Here is a 16,094-nt window from a genome sequence, read left to right as displayed (position 1 = left end):
TAAAAAGCAAAACTAGTGCAAAGCAGGGTATCGGGCTTTAACAGAGGTGTGTGTTGTTTGGTGGGGGTGGGGGTGGGGTGGGGGAAGGGGGGGGTGGGTGGGTGGGTAGTTGGGGGTGGGTTTTGGGTCTACACGTGATGCCTTGCACCTTGTGTTATAGGAGACTTTTGACAGAGGGCACAATGTTACTCTAGAGCTCTCTGTTCGGTTGTGACGATGACGTCAGATACTGTATCTTGGGTTCTATTTCCAATAGTTATTACTACGTTGTCTTGATGGGGTCATTTTTCTGTAAATGTAAATAAATAATTTATATCACGAAATGTAACATGGTGTTGTCTATCTTTGTGTGTTGTTTTGAAACAACAAGGTAATGATGTCTTTATGCTTTCCCATTTTAAGACACAATACTGCTGTCTGTAGATGACATTAGATTACATTCAATTAGATTAGATAGATAAGATTACATTTTCTTAGATTAGATTACAATAGATTAGATAGATTGGATTAGATAGATTATATTAAATTAGATTAGCTAGATAAAATTACATTTTCTTGGATTATATAGATTACATTACATAGATTAGATTAGATAGAAGAGATTACACAGATTAGATAGATTGGATTAGGTAGATGAGATTAGATAAAAATTTCTTAGAATAGATAGATTAGATTTGACAAATTTGATTAAATTAGATTAGATAGATTAGATTAAATTTTATTAAATTAGATTAGATAAAATAAGATTAGACTGGATTAGATAGATTAGATTAAATTAGATTACATTAGATAGATTGGATTAAATAGATTAAATTAGATTAGATAAAATACATTAGATTACATTAGATAGATTGGATTAAATAAATTAAATTACATTAGATATATTAGATTTTATTACATTAGATAGATTGGATTAAATATATTAGATTTGCTAAATTTGGTTAAATTAGATTAGATAGATTATAGTAAATTTTATTTGATTAGATAGATTGGATTAGAAAGATTATATTTGATTACATTAGATAGAATGGATTAAATAGATTAAATTAATTAGATCTATTAAATTAAATTAGATAAAATACATTAGATTACATTAGAGGGGTTGGATTAAATAAATTAGATTACATTAGATAGATTATATTAGATTAGATTACATTAGATAGATTGGATTAAATAGATTAGATCTGATAAATTTGGTTAAATTAGATCGATTATAGTAAATGTAATAGATTGGATTAGATAGATTAGATTTGATTAAATTATATTACATAAAATAGATTGGATTAAATAGATTAAATTAGGTTGGATATATTAAATTTGATTAGATGAAATAAATTAGATTAGATTAGATTAGATTAGATTAGATAGAACTCTTCTGATCTCTTGGGCAGAGCCCTCAGAAAATTTAGGTTCTAGCACAACCATGAATGTTCACATGTAACACATATAAGAAGAATTACAGGACAAAAAGGAAAAGAAAAGAGTACTAATAAGTATTAAAACAGAAGTGAAAACAGGCAATTGCATGTTAAAAGTACTAGTAGTAATAAAGTAGTAATAATAATAAATAAATAATGATCTTAAAATATTATGACCTATATTTAATAACAGAAATAATAATAATAATAATAGGCCCTCTGCTGGCTTTGCTTGGCTTGGGCCTAATAAAGTAATCATAGTAATAGTGGTCATAATGATAAATAACACTGGTCTATAAATAAAAAGCTTCCAGAATAAAAGAAGTGGAATTTTACCAAATTTGTGCCACTGAAGACAAATCAGTCCAAAGTGCTGGTTGGTTGTAGTTTCACAGATACAGTCTGGGGCCAAAATGTGAAATTCTGAGAATTAATGGAAGAATGGATTTAACTCCAAAGGAATATTAGTGTCAGATCTACCAGATCTACTTTAAAACACCGTCTGTACTTGACAATACATGGACTGGACAGGTTCTACCAGGGGAACATTTATACATCTACTGGATAAATGGACACAAACCAACATATATGTGGAAGAACACACCATCATATATATGAAAACATGAACTAAACAGAACTTTGGTCATTTATTTTCTGATTTATCGTATTAAAGTATGTCAGATTTAATGTCTGAAGCAGATATTTTTTAAGAAACTGTAGAGCAGTGAAAGTAAGTAATATGTAATATGAGAATAGGTAATCTCATTTTGTAATAATAATAATATGAAGAAATAAGGAAAACAAATTAACAGCTCCAAACATTGCATACATTGTTCTCTCTAATAACATGATGGCTGTTTCAGAAATGAGAGTCTACTCAGAACATCAGTCAAAGGGTTAAAGAACTTGTCGTAGCTGAAACTAATTATACAAATAACTGCAACAATTATCTGATGGAAGGATCTCAACTATGTGTGTCAAATCCATGTGGGGATGGTGAGTTGTGTACATATATAAAACTTCAGCCTTTAAAGGAGTCATATTTAGCTTTTTTTTTTTAATGGAATTCTTCCTTTTCCAACATTTCCCTGTAAATGCTCTGCATGGGTCTGAATTCATCATTAATTCAACTCCACAGGTCCAGCTTCAACCCTATTTCTGAGTAATGACACCAGAAAGGTGGTTTGGAGCGCTGGCCCTTTAAATGCACCGGAGACACTTCAGCCCCCCCCCTCCAGGTAGTTGACCGTGCCAGAGCCCTATAGAAGGTCTGCATATGACGTCATCTCTAGCGGAAGTCACCGCGGTTCCGCCCACTGAGTGGCAGAAAGAGGGAGATGAGTGACAGCGTTGGCTTCAGTACTGTCTAAACTGAAGAACAATATTGAATAAAAAATGGGGCAGAGCTGTTGTGGAGGTTTGAAAAGTAGTCGGAGCTATCGTTTTACAGAAACCGAAAGACAAAGAAAAGAGAAGGAGATGGATCCACAAATCCAGGAAACCAAACCTAGATCTGTGGATCCTGTTTGGTGTCAGCTAACATTAATTTATGCTGAATTTTTGGGTCAAATCAGACCTGAAATGACGTATTGTTTTGGCTAACGTTACTTCCTACTATATAATGCACATTTCGGCCCCGCCCCGTGTCCGGTGTCCGTCCCATCGATGTCCAATTGATGTTGCAAATACGGGACATGGGAGGGCGTTTGGGTGCAATGCCACGGTTGTACCACAGGAGGGTGCTATCGTACAAGGAACCACAGGTACAATGTCGCTAGTCTTAGTAAAATTCTTGGTTTCATGATCAGATCTTTCATGGTTTTTGTCTTCATTTTGTGATTCTGAACCTTGTGCTCCTACATGATTAGTAAACTAACTGAAACTGAGGCTAACCCAGTTTTTCAAATACAGGGGAACTGCAGAATAAAGCTAAGACGGAGTATTAGGACCACAGAAGAAAATAAAAACACTTGTCACTACAAGAATAAAGTCATAAAATATCGATATAAAACCTGTAATTTTATGAGAATAAAGTCATAGTTATAAAAAAACCCTCATAATTTAACAAAAATGTAATTTGTTTATGAGATTAAAGTCGTCATATTCTGACAATAAAGCTATAAAATTACAAGAATAACGTCGTAATTTATAAACAGGTGGGAAAAATATCATAATTTCCCAGAATCCAGTGGTGCCCTGCTGGTCCACAGCAGTAGTATCTGTGTTGGATAAAGTACTGGATCTGAACTAGACTCAGTAAATCTCCTCAGTCCCAGTAGATCATGCATATATTCACTGGGGTCAGTCCACACTCTGCTGGAAATGACCTTTGGATCAGCTGGTTCTGGGCCCTAGTTTTGGACCCTTTGGATCAGCTGGTTCTGGGCCCTAGTTTTGGACCCTTTGGATCAGCTGGTTCTGGACCCTAGTTTTGGACCCTTTGGATCAGCTGGTTCTGGGCCCTAGTTTTGGACCCTTTGGATCAGCTGGTTCTGGACCCTAGTTTTGGACCCTTTGGATCAGCTGGTTCTGGACCCTAGTTTTGGACCCTTAACTCCATCAAAGTAAAAACACTTCCTACACACCTTGAAAAGCTTGATGTCCTTTCTTCAAAATACAGGTGCAACAACCAAGATAGCAAATATTTTGGCAGTATTATGGCATACATTTGGCATTTTTGGCTTTCTTTTGGCATTATGAAAACCTTTAGGCTTAACTGTGGTATGATTAAGGTTATCCATAATAGATCTGGAGGCACCAGCAGTATATGACTGAGTTCTGGCATATGTGTGGTTAACCAAAAGACTGGGTAAAGAGCGGGATCAAGTACAGGGATGGTGTGGCATGTTTATGGTAAGCCAGAAGATTGACTACAGAGCGGCAACATCTTATTCCATATATGGATGTGTTTTGGTTGTGTTTTGGCATATTTCTGTAAAGCCAAAACACTGCGCAAAGAGCGGGAATTTCTACCCAGAAGAAAACCCCACTTCATTTTAAAGCATGATCAACACAAATTTTGGGTGAATTTTGGCCTCTCTTTGGGTCAGTTTTGGCTGCTTTTTGGCTGGATTATGGGGATTTGGGGCTTTTCTGGGACAATTATAGCTATATTTTGGAAGTCCGCAATTAGCTTTGGGTGAATTTTGGCTTCCTTCTGGTTTGATTTTGCCTTGCCTATTTTGGGCCATTTAGGGCCCATACATCTACCCAGAACTTTACCAAAATGGCATGCCAGTTTTGGGCCAGATTTAAGACATAATTGATGGTGAGCATACTGGAGGAGGCGGAGCTGGAAGAGCATTTTATTTGCACTACAGTTTTTTAGGTATTTAAGTACTGTAATTGCAGTGATTAATCACTGTTGTGTTTAGTGCAATTTTTTCCATATGTTTCCACACATTTATTGTTCTTGTTTTGAGGAGAATAAAATGTTATTTCTAGTGCTGGGCAGCGATTAAAGTTTTTAATTGCATAAATCGCGTGGATTTCTGCGATTAATCGCAATTAATCACATAGTTTTTTTTGGGGGGGGGGGGGGGGGGTTGCCGGCATCAACAGCATGTATTGCCTTTCAGTGATATTTTAGACTTGAAGTACTCTGGTGATAAAAAATAATTCCACATGTCAGTGCTTATAAACACATGTGTCCTTCTCACCCCCACCATCTGAAGACATTTAAAATGAAAATGTCCATGGAACAGACCGCTACTTTTCTCCATGTTTATGTCCCCACCAGTCTATTTGCGCTAGTGAGTGATTGGCAGGAGTCTTAAGCCCACTAATAAGTACTAATACTAATAAGCCCAATAATATGTGATGCTCAGTTGTTCAAAGCCAACAAAGGGGGCCCTCTAGTGGTCAGAATAAGTTGCACTAACGTATGTTTTGTCCTTTCAGTGTTACTGTAGTCAGTTCGGACATAAGAAGGAACTAACTAATAAAATAAAGACAAAATAAATCAGTTAGTTATGTCTATTAATAATATGCATATTCACAGAGAATGCATAGATGTAATTATTATAAACTTAAATTGACTGCTAATACAACAATCACATCATAAATAAGTAAAGGTTAATTCAAAGGCTGGCATATTAAACCTAAACACAACCAATGAATTTACATAAACTTAACATGAGCCTGTATAAAGAATTAGCAACCCATCTGTGACTACTAGCATGAACAAATTAGCTTAAACATGTTAATAACACATTGTAATAAACACATCCAACATAACATCATAAACATGTTTCTAACGGCACGTTTGCATGTGAAATTATTTAGTAAACAACAGAATGACTGATACATACAGGCGTTGAACTGCAGGAGTTAAAGTTTGATTCAGCATTACTCTGAAAGTTTGCTCACTTTTCTCCTCTCAGCTACACCAGAACCGGCGCTTGGTGCATGTGGAACGTCAAAATAAAAGCATGAGTTTCAAAATAAGAGTCCGTATGTATAAATAAACTAAGACTTGCTTGAAAGGCAGAACAATAATAAAACAGCATTAACGGGAGATAAAAAAAAATTGTCGGCATTATTTAATGAATACGTTAATGCGGTAATAACACGTTAACTAGCCCAGCCCTAGTTATTTCATGAGAAAATGTTTTATTGTCTTCTTCATTTTTAGGCTATAGACTAGTCCACATAATGTACCGTGATGTTTTTTGTCAAATTCCAGCATTTGCCTAATGTCACCTCTTATGTCATGGATTTAACCCACACATTTGAACTAACTATTCTTTTTTACGGTGAGATAATATTTACGCCGCGCAAATTAAACACCCTTAAAATGTAATGTCAATCATCACATGTAGCCTATTTAGTCATTAAAACACTGGTGTTTCAAAATAATGCAAAAAACATACAAGAGCCAGTCTTTTGAACGGCTCTTTTCAGTGAACGGCTCCTGATTGAACAGCTTAGTGACGGAACGAATCGAATCTTTTGAACGGCTCTTTGAAATGAACGATGGGAACCGAGTCTTTAAAAAGAGCCATCCTTTTTTTTTTGTTTTTTTAAATTTTCTTTTTGCTAAGATTGTTTCTTTTTGTTTGGTTGTAGCAACATCCGGTGCATACATCTGCAGGCCAAAGTGTGCACTTTTTTTTTTCTGTTTCTCATTACGGCATTCCTTTTCTTATTACCACATTTTATTTCTACTTTGAAGAACAACTGTTTGAAGATATTTGTGCAGTGTGCAGCTTTCTAGTATTTACATATATTTTCTTCATGTTGCCGGAGTTCCATACAATGTAACTCCATCATTTGCCTAATGTCACCTCTCATGTTACACATTTGAACTAACTCTTCTTTTTTACGGTAAGATAATATTTACACCGCACAAATTAAACACCTTTAAAATGGAATGTCAATCATCACATGTAGCCTATTTAGTCATTAAAGCATTGGCGTTTCAAAATAATGCAAAAAACATACAAGAGCCAGTCTTTTGAACGTCTCTTTTCAGTGAACGGCTCCTGATTGAACAGCTTAGTGATCGAACGAATCGAATCTTTTGAACGGCTCTTTGAAATGAACGATGGGAACCGAGTCTTTGAAAAGAGCCATCCTTTTTTTTTTGTTTTTTTAAATTTTCTTTTTGCTAAGATTGTTTCTTTTTGTTTGGTTGTAGCAACATCCGGTGCATACATCTGCAGGCCAAAGTGTGCACTTTTTTTTTTCTGTTTCTCATTACGGCATTCCTTTTCTTATTACCACATTTTATTTCTACTTTGAAGAACAACTGTTTGAAGATATTTATGCATTGTGCAGCTTTCTAGTATTTACATATATTTTTCTTCATGTTGCCGGAGTTCCATACAATGTAACTCCATCATTTGCCTAATGTCACCTCTTATGTCATGGATTTAGCCCACACATTTGAACTAACTATTCTTTTTTAAGATAATATTTACTGTTGTGCCAATTAAACACCTTTAAAATGTAATGTTAATCATCACATGTAGCCTATTTAGTCATTTAAACATTGGTGTTTCAAAATAATGCAAAAAACATAAAAGAGCCAGTCTATTGAACGGCTCTTCGGAGTGAACGGCTCCTGATTGAATGGCTTACTGATGTGACGTTCACGAATGAATCGAATATTTTGAACGGCTCTTTGAAATGAACGATGGGAACCGAGTCTTTAAAAAGAGCCATCCTTTTTTTTTTTTTTTTTTTTATTTTCTTTTTGCTAAGATTGTTTCTTTTTGTTTGGTTGTAGCAACATCCAGTGCATACATCTGCAGGCCAAAGTGTGCACTTTTTTTTTTCTGTTTCTCATTACGGCATTCCTTTTCTTATTACCACATATTATTTCTACTTTGAAGAACAACTGTTTGAAGATATTTGTGGATTGAGCAGCTTTCTAGTATTTACATATATTTTTCTTCATGTTGCCGGAGTTCCATACAATGTAACTCCATCATTTGCCTAATGTCACCTCTCATGTTACACATTTGAACTAACTCTTCTTTTTTACGGTAAGATAATATTTACACCGCACAAATTAAACACCTTTAAAATGGAATGTTAATCATCACATGTAGCCTATTTAGTCATTTAAACATTGGTGTTTCAAAATAATGCAAAAACATAAAAGAGCCAGTCTATTGAACGGCTCTTCGGAGTGAACGGCTCCTGATTGAATGGCTTACTGATGTGACGTTCACGAATGAATCGAATATTTTGAACGGCTCTTTGAAATGAACGATGGGAACCGAGTCTTTAAAAAGAGCCATCCTTTTTTTGTTGTTTTTTTAAATTTTCTTTTTGCTAAGATTGTTTCTTTTTGTTTGGTTGTAGCAACATCCGGTGCATACATCTGCAGGCCAAAGTGTGCACTTTTTTTTTTCTGTTTCTCATTACGGCATTCCTTTTCTTATTACCACATATTATTTCTACTTTGAAGAACAACTGTTTGAAGATATTTGTGCAGTGTGCAGCTTTCTAGTATTTACATATATTTTTCTTCATGTTGCCGGAGTTCCATACAATGTAACTCCATCATTTGCCTAATGTCACCTCTCATGTTACACATTTGAACTAACTCTTCTTTTTTACGGTAAGATAATATTTACACCGCACAAATTAACACCTTTAAAATGGAATGTCAATCATCACATGTAGCCTATTTAGTCATTAAAGCATTGGCGTTTCAAAATAATGCAAAAAACATACAAGAGCCAGTCTTTTGAACGGCTCTTTTCAGTGAACGGCTCCTGATTGAACAGCTTAGTGACGGAACGAATCGAATCTTTTGAACGGCTCTTTGAAATGAACGATGGGAACCGAGTCTTTGAAAAGAGCCATCCTTTTTTTTTTGTTTTTTTAAATTTTCTTTTTGCTAAGATTGTTTCTTTTTGTTTGGTTGTAGCAACATCCGGTGCATACATCTGCAGGCCAAAGTGTGCACTTTTTTTTTTCTGTTTCTCATTACGGCATTCCTTTTCTTATTACCACATATTATTTCTACTTTGAAGAACAACTGTTTGAAGATATTTGTGCAGTGTGCAGCTTTCTAGTATTTACATATATTTTTCTTCATGTTGCCGGAGTTCCATACAATGTAACTCCATCATTTGCCTAATGTCACCTCTCATGTCATGGATTTAGCCCACACATTTGAACTAACTCTTCTTTTTTAAGATAATATTTACTGTTGTGCCAATTAAACACCTTTAAAATGTAATGTTAATCATCACATGTAGCCTATTTAGTCATTTAAACATTGGTGTTTCAAAATAATGCAAAAAACATAAAAGAGCCAGTCTTTTGAACGTCTCTTTTCAGTGAACGGCTCCTGATTGAACAGCTTAGTGACGGAACGAATCGAATCTTTTGAACGGCTCTTTGAAATGAACGATGGGAACCGAGTCTTTAAAAAGAGCCATCCTTTTTTTTTGTTTTTTTTAAATTTTCTTTTTGCTAAGATTGTTTCTTTTTGTTTGGTTGTAGCAACATCCGGTGCATACATCTGCAGGCCAAAGTGTGCACTTTTTTTTTCTGTTTCTCATTACGGCATTCCTTTTCTTATTACCACACTTTTTTTCTACTTTGAAGAACAACTGTTTGAAGATATTTATGCATTGTGCAGCTTTCTAGTATTTACATATATTTTTCTTCATGTTGCCGGAGTTCCATACAATGTAACTCCATCATTTGCCTAATGTCACCTCTCATGTCATGGATTTAGCCCACACATTTGAACTAACTATTCTTTTTTAAGATAATATTTACTGTTGTGCCAATTAAACACCTTTAAAATGTAATGTTAATCATCACATGTAGCCTATTTAGTCATTTAAACATTGGTGTTTCAAAATAATGCAAAAAACATAAAAGAGCCAGTCTATTGAACGGCTCTTCGGAGTGAACGGCTCCTGATTGAATGGCTTACTGATGTGACGTTCACGAATGAATCGAATATTTTGAACGGCTCTTTGAAATGAACGATGGGAACCGAGTCTTTAAAAAGAGCCATCCTTTTTTTGTTGTTTTTTTAAATTTTCTTTTTGCTAAGATTGTTTCTTTTTGTTTGGTTGTAGCAACATCCGGTGCATACATCTGCAGGCCAAAGTGTGCACTTTTTTTTTTCTGTTTCTCATTACGGCATTCCTTTTCTTATTACCACATTTTATTTCTACTTTGAAGAACAACTGTTTGAAGATATTTATGCATTGTGCAGCTTTCTAGTATTTACATATATTTTTCTTCATGTTGCCGGAGTTCCATACAATGTAACTCCATCATTTGCCTAATGTCACCTCTTATGTCATGGATTTAGCCCACACATTTGAACTAACTATTCTTTTTTAAGATAATATTTACTGTTGTGCCAATTAAACACCTTTAAAATGTAATGTTAATCATCACATGTAGCCTATTTAGTCATTTAAACATTGGTGTTTCAAAATAATGCAAAAAACATAAAAGAGCCAGTCTATTGAACGGCTCTTCGGAGTGAACGGCTCCTGATTGAATGGCTTACTGATGTGACGTTCACGAATGAATCGAATATTTTGAACGGCTCTTTGAAATGAACGATGGGAACCGAGTCTTTAAAAAGAGCCATCCTTTTTTTTTTTTTTTTTTTTTTTTTTTTTTGCTAAGATTGTTTCTTTTTGTTTGGTTGTAGCAACATCCGGTGCATACACCTGCAGGCCAAAGTGTGCACTTTTTTTTTTCTGTTTCTCATTACGGCATTCCTTTTCTTATTACCACATATTATTTCTACTTTGAAGAACAACTGTTTGAAGATATTTGTGGATTGAGCAGCTTTCTAGTATTTACATATATTTTTCTTCATGTTGCCGGAGTTCCATACAATGTAACTCCATCATTTGCCTAATGTCACCTCTCATGTTACACATTTGAACTAACTCTTCTTTTTTACGGTAAGATAATATTTACACCGCACAAATTAAACACCTTTAAAATGGAATGTTAATCATCACATGTAGCCTATTTAGTCATTTAAACATTGGTGTTTCAAAATAATGCAAAAACATAAAAGAGCCAGTCTATTGAACGGCTCTTCGGAGTGAACGGCTCCTGATTGAACAGCTTAGTGACGGAACGAATCGAATCTTTTGAACGGCTCTTTGAAATGAACGATGGGAACCGAGTCTTTGAAAAGAGCCATCCTTTTTTTTTTGTTTTTTTAAATTTTCTTTTTGCTAAGATTGTTTCTTTTTGTTTGGTTGTAGCAACATCCGGTGCATACATCTGCAGGCCAAAGTGTGCACTTTTTTTTTTCTGTTTCTCATTACGGCATTCCTTTTCTTATTACCACATATTATTTCTACTTTGAAGAACAACTGTTTGAAGATATTTGTGCAGTGTGCAGCTTTCTAGTATTTACATATATTTTTCTTCATGTTGCCGGAGTTCCATACAATGTAACTCCATCATTTGCCTAATGTCACCTCTCATGTCATGGATTTAGCCCACACATTTGAACTAACTATTCTTTTTTAAGATAATATTTACTGTTGTGCCAATTAAACACCTTTAAAATGTAATGTTAATCATCACATGTAGCCTATTTAGTCATTTAAACATTGGTGTTTCAAAATAATGCAAAAAACATAAAAGAGCCAGTCTATTGAACGGCTCTTCGGAGTGAACGGCTCCTGATTGAATGGCTTACTGATGTGACGTTCACGAATGAATCGAATCTTTTGAACGGCTCTTTGAAATGAACGATGGGAACCGAGTCTTTAAAAAGAGCCATCCTTTTTTTGTTGTTTTTTTTAATTTTCTTTTTGCTAAGATTGTTTCTTTTTGTTTGGTTGTAGCAACATCCGGTGCATACATCTGCAGGCCAAAGTGTGCACTTTTTTTTTTCTGTTTCTCATTACGGCATTCCTTTTCTTATTACCACATATTATTTCTACTTTGAAGAACAACTGTTTGAAGATATTTGTGGATTGAGCAGCTTTCTAGTATTTACATATATTTTTCTTCATGTTGCCGGAGTTCCATACAATGTAACTCCATCATTTGCCTAATGTCACCTCTCATGTCATGGATTTAGCCCACACATTTGAACTAACTATTCTTTTTTAAGATAATATTTACTGTCGCGCCAATTAAACACCTTTAAAATGTAATGTTAATCATCACATGTAGCCTATTTAGTCATTAAAACATTGGTGTTTCAAAATAATGCAAAAAACATAAAAGAGCCAGTCTTTTGAACGGCTCTTTTCAGTGAACGGCTCCTGATTGAACGACTCCCTTCAAAGAGCCAACAGTCCCATCACTAGTTCTGATTCCCTGTCACTGCAGATGCAGGTTTTCACTGTCACCACCAGAGGGCGCAGTGTCCTCCACAGACTGCAGGAGTCCTCCACAGACCGGATCAGTCCTCCACAGACCGGATCAGTCCTCCACAGACCGGATCAGTCCTCCACTGACCGGATCAGTCCTCAGCTGCACCTCCGCCTCCTTCAGGAAGGAACTGTCATGGAATAAACGGAGTTAAATGTGTCGGATTTGACGACATTGAATAATTATCTATTTGTACAAACGATTACTGACTTGTAAAATTTTAAATCTCCCGGTAACGGAGCTGTATGCAGTTGTCGTGGCCGAGTGGTTAAGGCGATGGACTAGAAATCCATTGGGGTCTCCCCGCGCAGGTTCGAATCCTGCCGACAACGTTCGTTTTCACACCGAACACATTCGAACCCGGAAGTGCATTTAACGCATTCTATTTTATTTCATTTTTTTCATTATTATTTAACCCTTTCATGCATGAATTATGAGAACCATAGTCGAGATTTTTTTCCCTGAGTGTTTTTATTCTTCTTTAGGCATGAAAAAAAAAACAATGCGACTGAAATTTTTTTTATGAACCTATTTTTCCTGGAATTACAAACACCATCTGTTTAATTTTTGAAACAAAGAGACATGTATTTCAGGAAGTGATATACTGTGTGAAAGCAATTAAATAAAAACATTTTTCATTCATCTAATCTGATGTTTTCTCACATTTTAATTTACTCTAATATGTTCACAGCGCTGGACACTGTACCACAAAAAACTGTTTTCAGACCGGCCAGCCTGGCATAGAAGTCCAGTATGTGTGAGAGAGAATAATAGTGTGTGTGTGTGTGTGTGTGTGTGTGTGTGTGTGTGTGTGTGTGTGTGTGTGTGTAAGACTACAGTTGTGCATGTATGAGAGTATGATGTTATGTGTGAAACCAAGTATGATAACTGCCTAAAGGGCCTCTCACAGAAAGGTGGATCCTCAAAGAACATAATCATGGAACCTCCTGCTTCTAAAACATTAACCCTAGCTCAGTGTTTTTCAACCTTGGGGTCGGGACCCCATGTGGGGTCACCTGAAATTTCTAGTAACTGATAAAAAAAAATAACTTACTGATAAAAAATATATGGTGAGTTGAGAGAGACAATTACAATCCATAAAAGACATGACAAACTGAGTGTGAAACTGCAGCACTGTGGTTCTGTTTATCTGTCAGATGTTCATTGTGGTCAGTTTCAGATGCTGCAGCTCTTTCACAATTCATAGTTTGAATTCTTGTTTGTTCAGTATTAATTTGCAGCTGGACTGACTGTACATATCCTGACCAAGGAAAATCCAATTCTCCCTTTGTGCAGTAATCTACACCTGGCTTTTCTGCCTCCATCCACAATAATGTACATTATATAGACTAAATGTCCTCTAATATTATTGTTTATTTGCAACATAGTATAGCAAACTATTACATGATCAAAAAACAAATTAATTTTAGCAAAAAAAAAAGTCTCTGTTTTGAATGTCTGGGGTCGCCAGAAATTTGTGATGTTAAAATGGGGTCAGGAGCCAAAAATGGTTGGGAACCACTGGGTTAATGTGTCTGTTTTACAACGTTTATTGGCTTTTTTACGTTTATTTTTATTAATATGACACCATTAGTCAAACCTATGGGCAGAACAAAGTCTTACCTGTTTGTTGCTGTTATTATGATGTTTAAATGTTATTAATAAAACCTTCACTCCATCAAAGTAAAAGCACTTCCTACGCAACTTGAAAAGCTTAATGTCCTTTCTTCAAAATACAGGTGCAACACTACTGCCCTTAACCAGTCCTAACAACCCCACCCCACCAATATAGTATCGCAAACTATTACATGATCAAAAACAAATTAGTTTCAGCAAAAAAAAAAGAAAGTCTCCGTTTTGAATGTCTGGGCTCGCCAGAAATTTGTGATGTTAAAATGGGGTCAGGAGTAAAAAAAAGGTTGGGAACCACTGCCCCAACTTATTAGTGCTGTTAAATAGTAATTAAGAAACAGTGTATGATCATTTTCGTTTTCTTCCTAGATCCCAGATGTCGACAAAATTATGTTTTCATTTTTTGTGTGTGTGTTATTTTTGTGTGTGTGTCTCTAGATAGTTCTGATCTTACAGAAATACAAAAACAGATAGGGATTCGTAATAAACCTCAACATAAAGACAGTAAGCTGATGTTTCCAGTCCTGCCTTAAGGACGTCTGTATTCTGTTCAGCACACGGCTTAAGACTAAGGTCACACAGGTCATACGAAAACTCATATGACAGGAATTGTTTTCAGGTTCACTTCTGGGTCATCGTGGCGGACTCCAACATTTTCCCAGTCTGTTTCGTAATGAAGCGTACCTACATATGTTTATGTAAAGGGCAGGTCCGCAGTGCTTTATTAACACTGAATGTTTCATAAAGACATCCCACCTGCACTGAGGCAGGAAACTGGGTAATGCTGCATTCACTGACCCTGACAATACAGACAGGAAGAGTTTACTGCACTGCATATGAAGTAATGAATATGAGAAAGGGTGGAGGTTTGGTCTCATCACCAACACCAGATCAAATCTACCTAAAGTCTAGACCAAATAATGTCACTATTACTCTGAATGCTGATTATGATGCTAAAACAATCATAATAATAATAATAATAATACATCACACTTAGGGATGTAATGATTACTGGTATAACAATAAAATTACAGATGGTTAGTATTACCGTTTAAATTCTAATTATCATGATAACCGTGTTTGATTTCCGGAGAAAACGCCTATGTAAAGATTTAGGTTTAGGTTTAGGTTAGTTTATTTCAGACACACACATAATACAAAACATATGGAACAAAAATAAAATAATAATAATAAACAATACAAAAAAAAAAAAATCAAACAATAGAAAAATAATAATGATGAACAATACACAAAAAATCAAATAATAGAAAAAAAAGAACAACTGTTGTGCCTGAAAGCGAGTAGGAAGAAGCCTCTGCTTATCCAGTCCTACCCCTGATTCCAGTCCTCAGACCAAGATCTGCTTTTATGTCAAATATTTGAGTATAGTTTTAATTTATTACAATTTTAATTTTATATACCTCATATTTGGAACCAATATTCACTTTTAAAGTCTTTGAAAAGGTTCATTAAGGATTTTTATGTTTTTTATGCAATAAATTTTATACAATTTTCAAATCGGAGTTTACACCAGACAAATGTGGAAGGGTATTCAAACCATCACCGACCACATGCCCCGCCCCCCCCATGTGAGGAGAACATTACTGTACTTTCCAGACTATAAGCCACTACTTTTTTCTCACTCTTTGAACCCTGCGGCTTATACAACGATGCGGCTCAAGTATAGATTTTTACGGGTTAACGGCCTCCAGGGGGCGCTCTAGCAGGAAGCGCAAAAGCGAGACAGACAGGAGGAAGAGGTGATGAAGAGGAGAAGTTTGAAACTTGACTTAATCATTTTGCGTGTCATGCACAAACCCTCATCATGGAAAACACACGAAGAAATGCATATGATGCAGCTTTTAAGTTCAAACCAGTCGATGTGTCTGTAAAGAAGGAACTAGAGCTGCAGCACGGAACTGAGAAGTAGAGCGGGACGATTAATCAGGCCGATTATAGCTGGTCACCGATTAATCACACGCAGACAGCTGAGGGGGTCCATCTATAGTCAGATGAGAGTGAGGAGGTCTGTCCAGACAGGTGAGGGTAAGGGAGGAGCTAGATGAGCCCGAACCAGCATGTTACTCAAATTTGGTGGTCTTTTGAATACAACTCGTGGTGGTGCAGAAAAGTCTTTTAGGTTCAGATCTGATTGTATTATGTGCCAGTGTTTGTTGATAATCTGTATAAAGTCTTTGCGTCTTT

The 16,094-nt window shown here is 35.6% G+C and overlaps 1 non-coding gene across 1 annotated transcript; it reads left to right on the top strand.

Moving 5' to 3' along the window:
- Nucleotides 1-12,507: 12,507 nt before the first annotated feature.
- trnas-aga (transfer RNA serine (anticodon AGA)) lies at nucleotides 12,508-12,589 on the top strand. The gene has a single exon. It is a non-coding gene; the product is annotated as a tRNA-Ser (tRNA).
- Nucleotides 12,590-16,094: the final 3,505 nt, after the last annotated feature.

The sequence above is a fragment of the Sphaeramia orbicularis genome, chromosome 21, assembly GCF_902148855.1.
Source record: "Sphaeramia orbicularis chromosome 21, fSphaOr1.1, whole genome shotgun sequence".
NCBI lineage: Eukaryota > Metazoa > Chordata > Actinopteri > Kurtiformes > Apogonidae > Sphaeramia > Sphaeramia orbicularis.
This window is presented reverse-complemented; position numbering and strand designations above follow the sequence as displayed.